General features: G+C 40.5%; 1 long non-coding RNA gene across 1 annotated transcript; it reads left to right on the top strand.

The window, feature by feature from the left end:
• Positions 1-679: 679 nt before the first annotated feature.
• On the top strand, positions 680-16,853 carry LOC141774352 (uncharacterized). Its single transcript, XR_012595308.1, has 2 exons — positions 680-870; positions 13,183-16,853. It is a non-coding gene; the product is annotated as an uncharacterized LOC141774352 (long non-coding RNA).
• Positions 16,854-17,387: the final 534 nt, after the last annotated feature.

The raw sequence follows: 17,387 nt of genomic DNA, 5'->3' as shown, positions 1-17,387 counted from the left end.
CTCAAAGAAGAAGAACAAAAAAACAAAAAAACAAATTACTATTTCAACAACAGCACTCAGCACAAAAGCATTCATTTAATGTAAAAACGACGCCATGATATATTTAAAGCGCACAGTCGAATGATGGGTAAATATTCTAGATTTAAAAACATTTTATAGTAAATACTACAAACAGACTTAAAAACAGCTTTTTCCCAACTTCCATAAACCTCCTGAACTCTGACGTCTCCTCTGTCTGAGTTGAACACGTGCAATGTAAATGTGCAATAATACGTTGGTCACTCTTGTGTCACTTTTGCAATGTAAATACTGTAAATTATATGATGCTGTGCAATAATTATATAATTATCTGACGGACGCTTTGTGCAATAATCTGGCAAAACTTTCATCTCATCAATATACATATTGTATTTTTATATTTTATATTGTATTATCTTTTATATCTTTTTTTATATTTATATTGCACTATCTCTTTTTTTATTGTATTCCGTTTTTAGCACCTATGGGATTGTCACAATCTAATTTCGTTGTACTACACAATGACAATAAAGGGCTTGAATCTTGAATCTTGAATATATGAGTTTTGCTAATGCTGCTTTTATTGCGAAAGGAATCACCGGAAGTGGATTCTTGTTGTGGCTGACGGTTCTAAGGTAACTTCACACCGGTCACTGAAGAAGGGGGCCGGACTATGTCCAGTTTTCTTCCTACAAAAACCTCCGGAGTTCACAACGGACAGTGCTAACTGGGACAGAAGAAAGTCGGCTTCAGAAAGTACAAGTTAAACTAAAGAAAAGCTATGAAATCATCCGGTTTCCTGAACTTTAAACAAGTGTTCGTCATCATCAAGTTCGCAAGGAAGTGGTCACGGTGAGTTAACTTACTCTTACGCCAAACTCCATTTAGAAATTAACGAAGTTTGCGTTATCATCGCTTTTAGCACACTTACATACATCGTAGAGCAGTCATCGATATATTAAATACATTCAAACATGCCACACATAAATTCGGCATAGATACAATATCAAAAATAATACTAATGTTGATTAAAAAATAACTTAAAGTGTTGGTTCATCGGTCTTTCTCACGACTTACAAACTACCACAAACTAACGTTGCGTCAATGAGGGCGGTCAAGCGATGTCAGGACCAGAGAGAGATTTTAATGGCAAAAGTGCTGCTTAGTGATAAGCCGAATTTGCAAGAAGACTCATTAGAAGCTTTAAATACCTTTACTAATGCTCTTTTTGGTATATAACTATGCTGACAATCAAAAAAGGTTTAAATTCATAGATTTTTGTATTGAGTTTGTCAAAGCATCTTTTCAAAGCTGCATTTCACACAGCAGTGGAGCTCAGGCAGGGTGCTTTTAATTAAATGTGATGCTTGTCAAAAGTGTTCTCCTACAGAGTAGCCTATAGAATAACTGCTAAAGAAGAAATTGAAGTGCTTACCCCATTTGGGGAAAATATTTCACATAGTGTAGGCTTAAATAATAATAATAATAATCTTTATTTGTATAGCACCTTTCCAAACATAGTTACAAAGTGCTTTACATAAGTTAAAATAGTGCAAACATCAAGATAAAAACAATACAGAATAAAACATAGGCCAAAATAAAATGTTGAACATAAGACTTTTGTACAAAAAGTCAAACAAAAATGAAATTTAAAGACCATTTCAGAATATTTAAAAAAAAAAAAAGCCTGCAGGGCTATCAGATTGCATTAATTCAGATCTGCATTTAATGACACAATCATATTTGAACAAATGCATATCATCAGTTCAAATGTCCAGTGTCCAAAGTACATTTTACTGTATGAAAATATACTGTAATTGTAAATAATACCTGACTATTTTAACAGGAAAAAGACATTTTGGTTGAAACACTAGCAGTAACTACTGTATAGTAGCCATACCGAGGGAAAGAAGTAGAGTAATCAGATTACACTGAGCCATTTTTGATTCAATAGTTACATTTGTCAATATATATTTTGATTTACAGAGACAAAAGATACATTTACATGGACTATTGTCTGCATAAGGCACTTTGTTCTGAAATGCACTGAGTTTTTGAAGTTCAAGTAGGCTACTCTAAAAATAATGTGAAGTAATCAGGTCATACATTTATAGAATACATCTTTAAATTTGAGAAATTAATAGAATAAAGGGAAGCAGAGGAGGATAGACCCATCTAAAGTTAGGCTCCACTATAGGATAAAGTATTAATAAGTAGATTTGAACCAGCGGATGGGATCTTTTTAAGGGTTAAAAAGTCATAAAAGAATGCTCTATAATGGATTTTACTTCATATTTGGTGGTTGTTTTTCTTGCGATAATCAACAACCGGAAGTCATAGTTCAACCGTGTCTTAGATCACTGAATAGTCAACCTCTTAAAAGTACATTTTAAGTAGGTAATCAGTAATCTGTAGTGGGTTGCAGCCCTGCCTATTCATCCGTCTCTTTCCTCCCTTGGGATGATGGTCGGTTTGGTTCCCAGGCAGAATGAGTGTGTGGAAGACTGAGGGAAAAACTTTCACAGTGAGAGAAGATTAAGTGTTATTCCAACAGGACAAGACACAACCCTTTCAAAAGGACGTTAGCCTGTTGGTCAGTGTAGCTGTGGGGAGAATATGGTGTCCTTAGATTATTGTGGTGGTCCATACCAACACGTTGTCGTGTTAAAGCAGGAAATTACTAACATTCTCCAAATCTGAAATCATCTCTTAAACTCTGTGCAGTTGTTGTAGAAAGGTTTATATGTGGATGTCGAGCAAGTATTTGCTGTGATTTTTAGCTGTTTACATTCACCTGTTGCACATCGCCATCACTTCATGTGGAAATAGTTCATGTTAGCAGGGCTGTCCTTAACCAAAGAAATTCTTAGTCGACTAACACGCATGCTATTTTGTCTACAAGTTGATTTAATCGACAGACCAGAATCACACAAAAGCACCACTTTAAATCTGGTGTTTACCAGAGATGTGCTCATAATTTTCTCAGAAATAAGTCATGAAAAAAACGCCTAAGCGACTAAAGAGATCTTAGTCGACCAAACAACCTATTAGTTGAATAATCAGCCTGTTTGCACAAAAAGGCATATAAAAGCCATGATAATGCACAAGGCGTTTAGCGTGCAATAAGTACGCCTTCTTTGATTTCTGCGTGTCTTTTGTACACCATGTATCCTGTACTGACTGTATAAATGCTACGGTAAGAATGACATAGTGACATAGTATAAAAAGCGAGAAGGACCACCAATGGTGGGCGGGTAGGGAGGTGGATGGGTCCCAAAAAACACCAGACTTTTAACCTGGAGGCCGGCGTTCAAGACCGTTGTTGACCGGTGTTTCGTGTTTTAAGTTACGTTAGTGGCGTTTATCGAATGTCACGTGGTTTTTGTTGACGTTTGTGACGTGCTTTCCGTAGGCTAGTTGTTTCTGTACGTGTTTTACTTAGACTACTTACTTATTTAAGCCCAAACATGATGTTTTCCCTTACCCTTACTAAGTGGTTTTCTTGCCTGAACTTAACTGCAGACGTTCAAATGACACACGAAAACGCTAAAATGCGTACTCAAATGCGCAATGTCGTGGTATTTAAACACCTTCCCGTGAGACCAGGTTGAACTAATAGACTTTTATTTCAGTCTGTTACACAACTCTGCCTAAATGACCCACTACTCCTACTGTCTCACTTTTAATTAAACGCTAATTGACTAATTCTGTTCTACTTATTATAAAGTTTTAGCGCGTAGCAGCAGAGACAATTATCTACTCGGGGCATTTGGATGATTGTGCCATCAGTTTGTTAACCAGAAAACCTGATGTTTAACTTGAATGTACAACAGGCCTCATTGCAACCCAGTGCTGCATCTTCACCAGTGATTTACAGTAGTGAGTTAATGTTGTATACTGTGTTGTTGCAGTAGAAGTTACACAGGAAGTCCTTTAGTTAGTTGAAGGCAGTGTACGTCCTTGCGAGCTCGCCTGCATTTGTGTGCGTGTACAGTAAGTGTGTGTGTGTGTGTGTGCGTGCCGGGTTGTTTGTGTTGATCCAGGCCTCTGAGCTCTTTGTGTTTGAGGAGGGGTCTCCGGCCTCGCATGGCTGACCTCAGGGTTGCCATGGAGACAACGGGAGCGACTTCCTGAATTCTCGGCCCATCCCGCAATACATTATACTGTAGGGCAGGAATCTGGAGACAAACTCAAAGTGGGAGTGGGAGAAAAAAGGGAGGAAGGCAAAGACATTTTCTATTTCAATGGAATTATTCATTCCATAAACATGTATAAATTAATACAAATTTAACAAATAGAAGGCAATGCAGCCAAGTTGAAAAAAAAATGACATTTTAATCCTGTCAAACTTGTATTCATGATTAGTTTCCATTGTTTTATCCTTTTAAGCCACGTTAATGAAATGCATAGCTGTTTTAGTACATAGTTATCAATCATCAAACTTGTATCTCCAAGTCAAATCCGGACCTGACCATACCTGTTAATATACAGACAGTCAAGGGGCAGTCAGTAATCTCTACAAGTTAAAAGCCCTCAAATAACGACATCATTAGTGGCATATCATTGGTGTAATTAGGTTGTTTCTTGATTTGTGTCACACACCAAATAATGAGGCTTGAATGGCAACAGAAAAAGAAGTAAACAGTGATAGTTAAAGAAATAATTGAACATTTTGGGAGAAAAAAAAATTGCTTTTCTTGACAAGACTTTGAAAAGGAGATTAATACCACTCTCATGTCTGTGCGTAAAGCACGGAGCTAAAGTCTGGACGTAGTTAGCCTAGCTTAGTTTAGAGACTGGAGTAGGGGACACTGCTCGCTTGGTTCCCTCCAACGTTTAAAAATCAGTCTACCAACACCTCTGAAGTTCACAAAAATAGATAACCATACTGTATGTAGAGTGGTATCTATCTTCTTATCTCACTCTCTGGAGAAAGAAAAAGTATTTAAGTAAGTATATACAGTTGACAGTTATCACAGTAGAATGAACTAATACATGAACTACAGGTGTTTAAAGGAAAACCTACACAGAAACGTACGTGTTAGTAACCCATTCATTGAGAACCACCAGGGGGTTTATTATCAACTTTCCCCCACAGCATTGCTAAACATAGTTTCCTGTGAGCCCCTGGTACTCTGCACCCGAGGGTGTTGAGGGACATTAACCCGCCGTTTTTGTCCTTTAGGAGTCAACAGTGTTAATAATCAGAGTTCTGGTTTCACGGGCCACCAGCTCAGTTAGTATTCGGGACCCTGATTGGAATATCCGCCGGTCCGTTAAACTGCTGACAGAGACTGATACCCGAGAGAGAGAGAGAGAGAGAGAGAGAGAGAGAGAGAGAGAGAGAGAGAGAGAGAGAGAGAGCTGAACAGAGGAGGAAGGGAAACTGCAGGATCTGTGCTATCAGATAAAGAATGGAAACTTGTAGAAAAACTCCAGCTACACACTCACACACGTTAACACGCTAACGCGAAGGTCGTACTCCGTGGCGAGTGTTAATGAAGATTAGAAGTAATCTAATTATGAAGTCAAGGGCACAGATTACACTTGTTTGACTTGGATTCATATATCACTGAATGGTATATCAATCTCAGTCCGGCTGTTGAAGGGAAAGTGGCAAGTGCTCGAATAGTCTGAGAATTTTTTACAGATGTTGTGGAAAATCACAGAAACGTGTTAAATGTAAAAATCCACTGAGATGAGCAGTATAACTACACTCCGTAAACCCGGGTACTGAGTCACCAATTATACTGGAGTTAGTCAGGAGTGTGAGCGAGTTCATGGTGGAGGTCTTGGTGTGTGGAGAAGTTATAAAGCTTGTGTGTGTATGTGAAAGTGTTGGGCTCTGAAGGAATGCTTTAAAAATGAGATAGTGTGTGTGTGTGTTGTATTCATCAGATAAGAATCTGCTATGGTATCCCCGTGCTCATGATCTGTGTATTCCCTGTAGCCTCCCGACTATGATTTTGTTTTCTATTTGTGACTTTTTCAGTGACAGGAGCACAGGATGTGTTTCCTTCTTGCCCAGTGGAACTTTTCTAGGAACCCAGGAAGTTTTTTAAGGAAACTCGGAAACTTTAGTTTCTGCCCCTCAACAGTCCTATTACTACCGAGATAGTACCAGGAACTATATTGAAAGTTTTGGACTGTTCAAAATAGGGCTGGGAATCACTAGAGGCCCCACGATATGATATTATCACAATAAGATATCTGCGATAAGCTCTATTGTGCTATATTCCAATATATCACCTTTTTTCAACTGCAAATCATGCAGTTTGTCAACATCTGTTTTATCTAATAAGATACAGTTTTCCCCATCTTTTCATTCACATATCTTGAGGTCAGAGGTCAAGGGACCCCTTTGCAAATGGCCATGCCAGTTTTTCCTCGCCAAAATGTAGTGTACGTTTGGAGCGTTATTTAACCTCCTTCGTGACAAACTAGTATGACATGATTGGAATGATGAATGATACCAATGTATTCCTTAAGTTTTCTACTTTCATATGATACCAGTATCTTCACCCTAACTTTAAAACTGAGCCCGCTACAACCTCTGAAAGACAGAATAGCGGCCAGATTGTTAAGAGGTCTGTGTATCGATATAATATTGCCACGCAAAGTATTGCGATACTCTACTGTATTGATTTTTCCCTCCACCCCTAGTTCAAAAACACAAGTCTCAAAAGTTCTTTAAAACGTGTACGACATTCATTCATTCACTCACTCAGAGCCGGCCGGCTCTGAGGAGCACTTGCTGCTTCGCCCGGTTGATAATCACGCGTTGTAACTAACTTCCTGCCAAGTCTAAAGAAGAGTGAGAGTAGTTGAGCGTAACTTTGTTTGCTAATTGTTTCCATAAAATTTCAAATTAAACGAGAAAATAACCAGTAAAAAAAGACTCAGCAGATCGTCTCTACTTTGCAGACAGGCGGGCTGTTCTCATACACACCTTGATGATCAGTTTATTCGTCCGCCAAGCGTCTCCGACTGTAGCATTGTTCCCCAAGACAAAAAATAGATTTCACAATTCTGTCAGAGTCCGGATTAAACAAAACCCTTTTAAGGTTAGTAAAGCAGTGTAGTGAATAAGGGAAACCTTTTGAAAGAAAACACAAAATTGTCTTTGAATAAGGAATAAGGAGGGTTAAATGAGATTTTTTTGAGAAACGCTTGCACTACCAATGTCACTGGTGCAAAGTAAAGGCTATCCTGGTCTGATCTGTGTACAGTAAATACGTCAAGGTGACAGTGAATTCAATGGTGATATATCGATGTTTAAAACTGCTACAGAGGAAACCTTTAAAGTATGGCAAGCGCCGTGTCTGTGTGTTCTTTCATCCACTCAAGTGGCACTTAGATACAGCGACACAATGAGAGAGCCCCAGTGTGCCAGGTTAAACACCATTAAAGCTACAGTATATCAAGGACCCTGGCACTTCAGATGACCTCTAGCTGTGTTGTATGTGCCAAAGTGAACCTTTGAAGTCCTCCAGCTTTTCTTTCTCTTTCATCGCCCCAGAGCTTAAAGCACGATGTATTGTACTGGCCATAATTCGTCGTTGATTTTTGGATTACGATCATTATTTTCTTGGTCTCCATGTGTGACATTGTTTTCTCTGCTAATGGTCCATTTCTTAGCTCGTGCTTTTTCCAAACTAACTGTAAACCACTTCATGACTTTTCCAAGAAAATAGCAAGACTCTGGATACTTTGAGTATTTATAAAAAAAAAGCCACCAAACTCCTGTCTCAACGTATCCACATACAACAGTTTGTATATGTTACGAAAAGGTATTCCTCATTTTTTGTTCGTTTTACTTCGAATGTCCAGCAACACATGTCAATTTCTGCACGTTACATGCATGCAGTCTTTTCAAAATAAACATCTGTCTTCACAGGGAAACAACTTGGTTAGGGTTAGGCAACAAAAGTACTTGGTGAGGTTGAGGAAAAGATCGTGGAAGTGGCTTTACTTAAGTGCGGAAGTTACGTGACAAATAAGTCAATGTTTGGGTTAAAATACGGAAGCAGCGTAACTTAAATACGTAAGTTACATGACAAATCAACGTTAACTTTTGGTTTCACACGGGGTACGAACAGCGGTCTCCTGGGCGAAAGTCAGTTTTGACCCACCCATCCACCCTGACCTCCTCCCTGTCCGAAATTGTTGAACGATTCCTTAACTTGCAGTCCTTTTCACACTCTTTAGACTTTAACTTGTAGTTTAAACAGTGTTGGAAATAATTTTTTTGTGGATTCCAAAATCTATCAGTCACTCAATAGATTACCAATGTTTTCTTTTGGCTGGTGAGTGAAGCAAATCTAGCAGCTACTTGTACCAGTATTTGGCTGGTGGCTGGTGCTGAAGTTTAAACCCCGTCATGCTGAATGTCACGCTAAACTTGCGACACTCGTCATTTTGTTCCCAGCTTTTCAGAAAAAGTACAAAAACTCCTTAAAATACTGCAATACGACTCAAAGACTCTCTTTCTTTAAGAAGGCACTCGCTGGGCAAATTTAAACTTTGATAATCAGTTATTCACCTGTTATTTGTCCCAAACCAAAATGCCACCTTGGTTCTGGCAGCGAGCGGTGTCAAGAGTTGAGATGTTATCGAAATAGGAGCTGCTGCTGGCTGGATTGCATGGAAGCCAAACTGAAAAAGCGCCCCTTAGTCATGCACTGCCAGGTATGTACTTTTGCTGATAAGACGGGCCTCATTTAATAGCCGGATTTCTGAATCGCATCTGGCTTTGACAACAGTATATTTCTAAATAGTAGCAAACTGTACAAAGACTAAACTACTTTTTGTGTATTTTTTAAAAATAGGTCCATGCATATGTCTCCTGATATTCTCTTTAAGATGGTCGTTTTACTGAGACCAAATCCCTTTTTTATCCATAAAGTTAGTCCACCTATGTAAGTAGATTTGTAACTTTTGTAAAATGACGGTCGGTGTCTGGTTTTTGACATAGCCTCGGATTTAGGGAACTGATACACTTGGCCAACAAACCAATCAAATCAATCTGCAAACACACAGTATGATTTCTTTCTATTATCTTTGTGCAGCTAAAACACAAAACTGTCTTTCTTTCAGTCTAGTGTAGATTCAAACCTGTAGCAGACACTGCATGCAAGAACTAGAAGTTACAGTAATGTGTACACCTGCTTTTATTTCTTCTATACCTTCCTCTTCTTGTCTTCCTCTTGCCTCCCTCCTCCTCTTTCTCTCTCTCTCCCTCTTCGCTCTGTGTGTTAGCCGGTTGCCAGGCGCTAAGAATCTGGGGAATGCAGGATTGCAATGTTCTGATAAAGTTTGCTTTGTTCCCCAAGTGACCTGAGTGAGAGAGAGAGAAACCGAGAGAGAGAGAGAGAGAGAGAGAGAGTGAGAGAGTATTCCACACACACACACACACACACACATACATACAGTCCACATGCATATTTGCACATGAGCATCTTGTTTTTCTACAACAACACATGGACAGTAATTGAGACATGTCATGTAATTAGAGCTAAATAACACGTACTGTTGGATAAGTAGAATTCCTGAAGCATTGTCGGACCGTCCATTAGGCGTATTTACAATAGACTGCCTGGAGTTAAGAGCATTCATACAATACGGGACCACGAGTCAAGGGCTCTCGAGGCTTCCAAGGATTACCTCAAGGGCATAGCGGAGAGTTACTTTCTTTTAACTCTGGGATTTTCTGCCACTTTGCTCTGGAGCGGAAGCAGACTGAGCATTTGAGTCACAGACGTGACGTAAATACTGAAATAGGACAAGAGATCTACACGCAGTAAACAGTTCAACTAAACTTTTGATCAAAAATGAGCACAAGGATGGTGTTTGACTAAGCTGGCTATAAGTGCAACTGCTGTTTGTGTGTGTGCACGATGTACAGAAGCCTGTTAGTTTAGCTTAGCACAAAGTCTGTAAACGGGGAAACGGCTAGCTTGACTCCGTCCAAAGATAACAAAATCTGCGTCGGACAGTTTGGGGCCATTGGTGAGCGTCTGTCGGCCTAGTTTTTGCGTTGTGTACTGCACTGTTGACTTTAGTCTGCCTGTGTTGGAGGCTTTTCGGTTTCGGTGTGTTCAAATGCAACTTGTCAGCCAAGAGGCGACGCAACTTAGTCTTGTTAGTTGATTACAAGGACGTACTGTATATTTTTGTTGTATTAAAAAAAACAACTCTTTCCTGTTCCTGGCATTTACTTTTGTCTGACAGCTTTTGTTGTAACAGATGACCTCACCCTCTGGTGATGACTTGGATCATTTATATTTGTTGATATAGTGGGGCTGGCCATGAGTGCCTTTTAGTGCATGTTTGTGAATGTGAGCGTGCCCCACCTGGTAGTTCATGGCCACTGCTCTATACTGCTCTCATATGGCAGTTTACAGCCGATAACGCCATCCCAACCAACGCCGTTGTCACGGACGCATAGCACCTGCCCTCTGGTTCCCTCTTAAGTAAACACTGTTATCTCTGTAAGCATTTTTAGCGTTGTTTGCACTGTTCAGCGATGTTAGTACCGTTAGCTGCCATCGCCATGTTGAGAGCCGTTTAGAGGCAATAGAAATGCTCCCAATCCCGTACCCCTACCAGGCGACGTTTGTCAGTTCAACCGGCGAAAGCGACACTCATTACCGGCTAAAAAGAGAATCTGTGTCGTGTTATTTTGCCAACCCGGGTGTCAGAAGAGGGTAACCTTCACCTGCAACATTAGCAGGCTGAGGAGGACAAAACACACAAGAGTAAATTAAAGAAGAAAGATTTTGATCTGCTTTATTTTAGTCGCTCCTGAGCTTTAAGAATATGTCTGGATCATGCTCTCACACACCTCGGCTGGGAAGTCCGTCGGCTAAAATAGAACGGTTACATCCGATCCTGTGTACAGGCTAATGTCAGGAGCTCCAAGTGACTTTGAAACTCACATTTCATTCAGTTTTACTACATGTTGGTTAAAAAGCGCTGCTTGCTTTACATTAGCTTGACACTTCGGTCTTTTGTTAGTGAAGGAGAGGGAGGGAACGGGGGAGAAATGGCATTCCTGTCTTTATCTCAGCACAGGACACGCATGTGATTACATGCTCTCTTGCTCTCCAACTCTATCACGCGCACACACACACACACACACACACACACAAAGGCACATTCATGCTAACAAAGACATGCACACCCACTCTTTCGCTGTAAGACACACACATAATAAGTCATCAAGAGCAACTTGTGAGGCCCTTGCCATCCTTCAAGCACTTAAATGAGTCCAGTCACACAGCACGGCAGTCACAGGTGTGTGAAGGAGAGTTTGTATTATAAACAGATACTGTATGGGCACCGCAAGTTCAGTTTTGTGTGTGTGTGCGGTCTGCTAATATAAAGTAAAAGTGGATGAGTAAGGCAGAGGGAGGAGGAAACAGGAAGTGAGCGTTTGGGTCCGGGAGAGCGGGGTCAGAAAGGGCACTATGGGAGTCCTCCACATTCATTTGCGTGTGAAGAAGTAATTAGATTTGTATGTGTGTGTGTGTGTGTGTGTGTGTGTGTGTGTGTACGTATGCTGAGCTGTGGGAGTGTGTATGATGGCTAAACAGAGAGGCCGAGCTGTGTTTACATGGTAAATATGTGTGTGCGTGTGTGTGTGTGGGTTGGGAGTTAAGGTTGTGGAATGTCACATGCTGATAGAATGCTTACTGGACAACAAAGCCAAAGAAAGAAAACATGGTGGAAACCAGTAACTCTACTGGTCACTGCTCTGCACTGTAAAACAGAAAGAAGGAAGGTCTACTCTCTGACACTGAAGTGTGTGTGTGTGTGTGTGAACAGGGCTCGTCCACCGACCTGCTGCTCTTGTGTTGCAGTGGTATTCAAATTCCATTTTTTGAAAATATCTTTTTAAAGGGTAATCAAACCCCAAAACTAGAGATGTCACCATACCAGAAATTTGGACGATACCAATACCTGTGAAATTCCACAATTCCCGATACCACGGTAATAAAACAAAAGTAAAAACAATAAATCCCATTTACTTCAACATCCTTTATTACTGGTTGCATTCTGGTTTTTGTTAGGAAGTTAAACCGGTCATAATTCCCTCTCTAGTATCTATTTTATATTGCTGTGAAAACATTGCCTTCAAACATCTGGATTTATTCAAGTTTCTCGCCAAAAACTACATTTTACGAGATTACATTTAAACACATCATGAAAACGTTATAATTTACCTTCGCCCATTTTTACTGAATAGAGCCTGAACACACCATAATGTACCTCGCGTGTTGAAATCGGCAGGACGAGAGCTAGTCAACGTTAGCTGTTAGCGGCCGGTAAGCAGCAGCAGTCCTGCACAGAGCTAACGGCTAACGTTAACTAGCTCTCGTCCTGCCGATTTCAACACGGATTTGCTGTTTGCAATGTAGCATTATCAGGGAATTAATGGGGAGAGTCCCAAGGACGTGTCGATAGTGAGTTTACTGCGTCCCAAACACATTTTGTATTGTCCCCGGGATGACGTTAGTCTCAAGCCTTGGTGGTACCTGCGATACTGTAGAAAAACGAGTACCGTCACGTTTTCAGAATTTTGGCATGGACTTTTAGCACTTTTTAAAAAAGCCATACTAAACAAAGAAAAACAAAAAAAAAAGAGGATTCGTCTCAAAATAAAGGAAAAAAAGAGAAATAAAATCCTCCGCTTTGTAAAGGACAGCACCAGTATCATTTTTACAGTCGATGATGGATTATTATTATTATTATTATGCCTCTGAAGCAAGAAGCAGGTCTGCTAGTTTGAGAATAAGAACAGACAGCAGGAAGAGTGGAAGTGACACCGTCACACTGTAGAGGAAAGTCACCAGGTTGGCAGCGGGACAGAAGCTGGATTTTTCCAGGAGAGTTGTGTAATTCTGTTCTCTCATGTCAGCACTGTATCCACTCTTGTATTGTTATATCTCTTATATAATCAGTTGGTTCTCTAGATACTCGGTTATCATAAGATATAGCAGTCAGAATACTTGTTTCCTAATACAGGTGAAAGGAATTCACCAACTGGGATTTGATAATGTCACTTGTGTCCAATGCCCAGTGTCCCTTTTTTAATGTTGAGTTTTACACTTGTTTGACTAAATAAAATATTAAGATGGACTTTTTCTTTTTCTTTTTTTGCAGTGACGGTGCAGGCCTTCATGAGCGTGTTCGTAGATGCTGTATCCTCTCCAGGTTGCCGGTTGGCAGTCAGGGCTACTGTAAACATCCTTGACTGGAAGCTGGTGTTTGATTCTGGGGCTTTCAGTCGGATGTTTGCAGCAGCCAACTGCTAGTACCATCGCTACACGCTTCTCCTGCTGTATACATCACGCCACGTAATGTGTGTGAAGTTCACTGAGGTCACCGACACCACTGACACACTGCTATTACTGCTGATTCAGAGAATGGTTACGGAAGATATCAAAGAATGGTAAGATGTAGAGGATAATAAGGTTAAAGGAAAATGATGGTTTAACACAAGCTGGGTTTTATTTTCACATTTCAATTATATCAGTTTAGATAACAATGTCCTCACCAAAGTAATTGCTGATATCTCGGAAAAAGGCAACCCTTCTACAAATTGGTCCTATATGGGACAACAAACGTGAGCAGTCAGACAATCATACGTTGTAAAGAAGCTGACAGTTTCTTGACATTTATCATGCAATCTTGCATCATTGAATGGTCCTCTTTTGTCACGTTGTTGTCGTCATTGGCTGGACTGGACCAGTGGAGCTGGTTAATGTTGTGGTAATGTAATGGCTATATGTAGGTGTGTGCTACAGAAAGTCCTGGACACAGGATTCCTGCTTCATACTCACAAATCTTTAAGGTCATGTCATCTGAGCAGGAGGCAAGCGGCATACCCGATGGATCCCACTTAATGGCAAAATATTTAAAATCGCAATAAGATCATAATATCGTGACTAAAGTATCGTGATAATATTGTATCAGGCCTCTGGTGATTCCCAACCTGCTGCAAACCAATGGCAGCTTACATTTACTCAGAATATACTAAAGGCAGGGGCTTTAGAGTTCCCAACCTTTTCAGCTTGTGACCAGTCAGAGTGACTTTCATTTCCTCAATCAGTTCCCGATAAATACTGTGAGAATGAACTTGTGAGAAAGGGCTGTTAGTGAGAACAACTTAATCTAATCATGGGGGATGACTCAATGCACAGCTAAAGTAAATATGTACCAATGGGACGAAGCAAAAAATCCCAGAAAAAAACGGGAGGGAGGAAGAGGAATGTGATTCCAGTGATAGTTGTCTCCATTCAGGCCATTCAGTTCCCAGTGGATGGGAGCGGCTTCATCCTCTCCTTAGAGACAAGGACAGGACGAGGAGGAGGAGGAGGAGGACGATGGGGGAGGAAAGGAAGGATGAAGGGAAAGAGGAGCAAGATGGGAAGAAGGAGAAAGTGAGGAAGATGAGAATGAACATGCGGGAGAAGAAGGTAGAACAAGAAACAGGAGAGGAGACAAAACTGGACATTCCTGAATGGTTTGGATTCTTGTCCCCCTTCATCAGTCGGAGCTGAAGGGAAGTGGGTGTAACGTCCACTACAGGACCACAGACAGGGAAGGAAGGAAGGAAGGAAGCATTCTAATATTACAGACTCCCCCTACCCCCACATTCATCATACCATGAATGAAAACATGCTGGGCTTCTTGCAGTTTCTGTCTAAACAGTCTCAGCGTTCCTTCCTTGGTGCTGGAAAACCCAGGAAATAGAGTTCAGCTCTGAAAAGCTCCTCTACGTGGAAAGAAGCAGCTCATAATGCAGCAGTGTATTTGTTGCTGCTACAGTATTTAGATGTAACTAAATCCAGCATCAGTTTATTTAAAATAGAAATAATCCAGCAGATTTCCTGTCAAATCTGTCTCAGTGGGGGGGAAACGGAAATTTCGAAATAGAACCTATGAAAACAGCGTTCAATGCAACACCAGGCAGAAAGTTTAGGTTGATATTTCAAAACTTGGGAAAATAAAGTACAAACTATTTACATGGCTAGCTACCACTAGAGCGCTGGTTCCCAAACTGGGGGTCGGGACCCCCATGAGGGTCGCTAGATAAACCTTTTGAGTCACGAGACAATTGACATGATAGGGAAGGAGATCTGCGACACAAAATGATGTTTACTTTTTCATACTTAAATCGAATATTTGCTTTTTTTAACCCTTTCACAGTGTGTTTTCATGAAAGATAATTATAACCTTTCTGGTCGCCTGAAAATGTCTTATTCAGTGTTCGGTTGGACTCTCTAGTGTCACTTCTGGTTGCAAAAAAACAAGATAGCGACAGCCTAAATGCTGAACTCAAGGCTTCAAAACGGCAGTCCTCAAACCAATGGGTAACGTCACAGTGACTACGTCCACTTCTGATATACAGTTTGTGCTTCAGGCCTATAAAAATTAATCATACAACCAAAACGTTTTTTGTTGTTATTTAAACTCAAAACTCATATGCAAACCTATGACGAGTGGTTGCAAGTAGACATTGCTTCGTTTTAAGGGTCACAGACCAAAATATGTTGGGAACCAGTGCATGAGAGGTATGAATGTATTGCATATTTATTCCCTTAATTTGGTTGAACTGACTGTTTAAGTACAGTATATGCAAAACAGAACCTTTGTCTCCTCAAAGACAAAACAGTGTCAAGATCCACTATCTGTTCACACTGGTTTCTATTTCGAAGACATTCTCGGGTCTTAAACGTGTTAGAGTAGTAACATTAGTATCATCTAACGTCATACACGGTGTAAAGTTGCCCTTTGACCTCTGAGTTCCAGGAAGTGTAAACATCCTACACTCTCGGCGTCTGACCCCTGGTGGCCGGGAGTGGGAATGTTTATTCTGCCTGGCTCAGGAACTCAACCAGCAGCTGGGGAGGAACGTTATGTTTTATTTTTTGCAGATTGCAGATATACTTTTTCACATAATATAATTGATCTAGTACATTTTGTTTCTTTACGTGAATACACAAGGATACTGTATGGAATAGGTCTATTTTTACTTCCCTAATAACCTCAGTTACTGAAAGTCCCTCGCTACAAATTCCCCTTTTAAGTGTGTCCCCTGATTTTTCCGTTAGAAGTAATGTTGGAGGGTTAAACCACATTTTTAGCCTCTTCATTAATAATATGGCTGTTACACTCTTGGGCTCATAATGTTTGGTATTTCTAGTTTATTTCAAGCACCATTTGCTCGTCTTTCATCCAATTATGGAACATCAACACAGCTAAGTTAACTCTTAAAGGAGAAACCAGCCCGGCCACACACAGAGTTACAGTCTACATTACAACAGGCAAACAGTTGCTCTCAGTGCCACATATTTTCCATTTGCAGTCCATTCTCAGTGGCATTAAAAAGGACATCAGCAGTGTTCATTTGAACTTGACGTAAGTGTCCGGCAGCCTGTGTAAATAAAGAGCTATTAAAGTATCAGCTGAAGGATTTGTGCGACTCCTCTGACATCCTCGGGTGGACTGCTGGGGAATGCTTGCCATTCGGGACAGGAAATGGGGAGTGGTACATCTCTGATTGGCCGGTTTCCCTGACCCAGCGACCTCGGTCGTGACTGTCCCACTGGGGCAAGGACACACACACACACACACACACACACACACACACACACATACATCAGAGTATGTGGCCGAGTCCAGGGAAAGGACAGAATGGAGAAAATGGGGCTGTTCAGTTTGTAACTATGCAAATGTGTATTCAAACATGTCCACATACTGTACATAACATGGCAATCAAAAACAGAAAGCTAAAAATCAACAATAAAGTGAAAGCATTAATATCGGTGGTCCTGTATATGTGTCATTATTCTGTAACCTGTGGGTGTGTGTAGGTTTTCTTTGGCATGTTAAGTGGCAATAGGAGGAAAGACGTACAGAGGAAGCAGAAACAGTGGGTGTTGCCTGTGTGTGTGCTTGCAAGTCGAGAACTAAAAATATACAATCTGTAATACATACATAGGAAGGGAGGATGTGGCTGTTTAAAGTGGACTTCTCCGTAGATTTCACTACCGTATACCTACATACTCTACATGATGGAAACTGTAAGATCAAGAACAAAAACACTTTAAACTGTTTCTTTATTCAGAGTCTGAAATTGAAAGGATGTGATATCTGCTCATGAACACTAGAGGTCATAGCTGCCACGCATTATACTGATTCCCATCAAGTAACTCAACAGTCCCAGATATTGGGGTCCTGCTCCATGTAGGAGAGGTGGGGGGCCTTTTTTTAATGTGACCATGATTGTAGGCTATTCTGAGTTACAAATAGCAGCTATTTATTGATATTATTTCATATTAGAACATTTAAAGTTGCTTACT

The sequence above is a fragment of the Sebastes fasciatus genome, chromosome 9 (assembly GCF_043250625.1).
Source record: "Sebastes fasciatus isolate fSebFas1 chromosome 9, fSebFas1.pri, whole genome shotgun sequence".
Classification (NCBI taxonomy): Eukaryota; Metazoa; Chordata; class Actinopteri; order Perciformes; family Sebastidae; genus Sebastes; species Sebastes fasciatus.
This window is presented reverse-complemented; position numbering and strand designations above follow the sequence as displayed.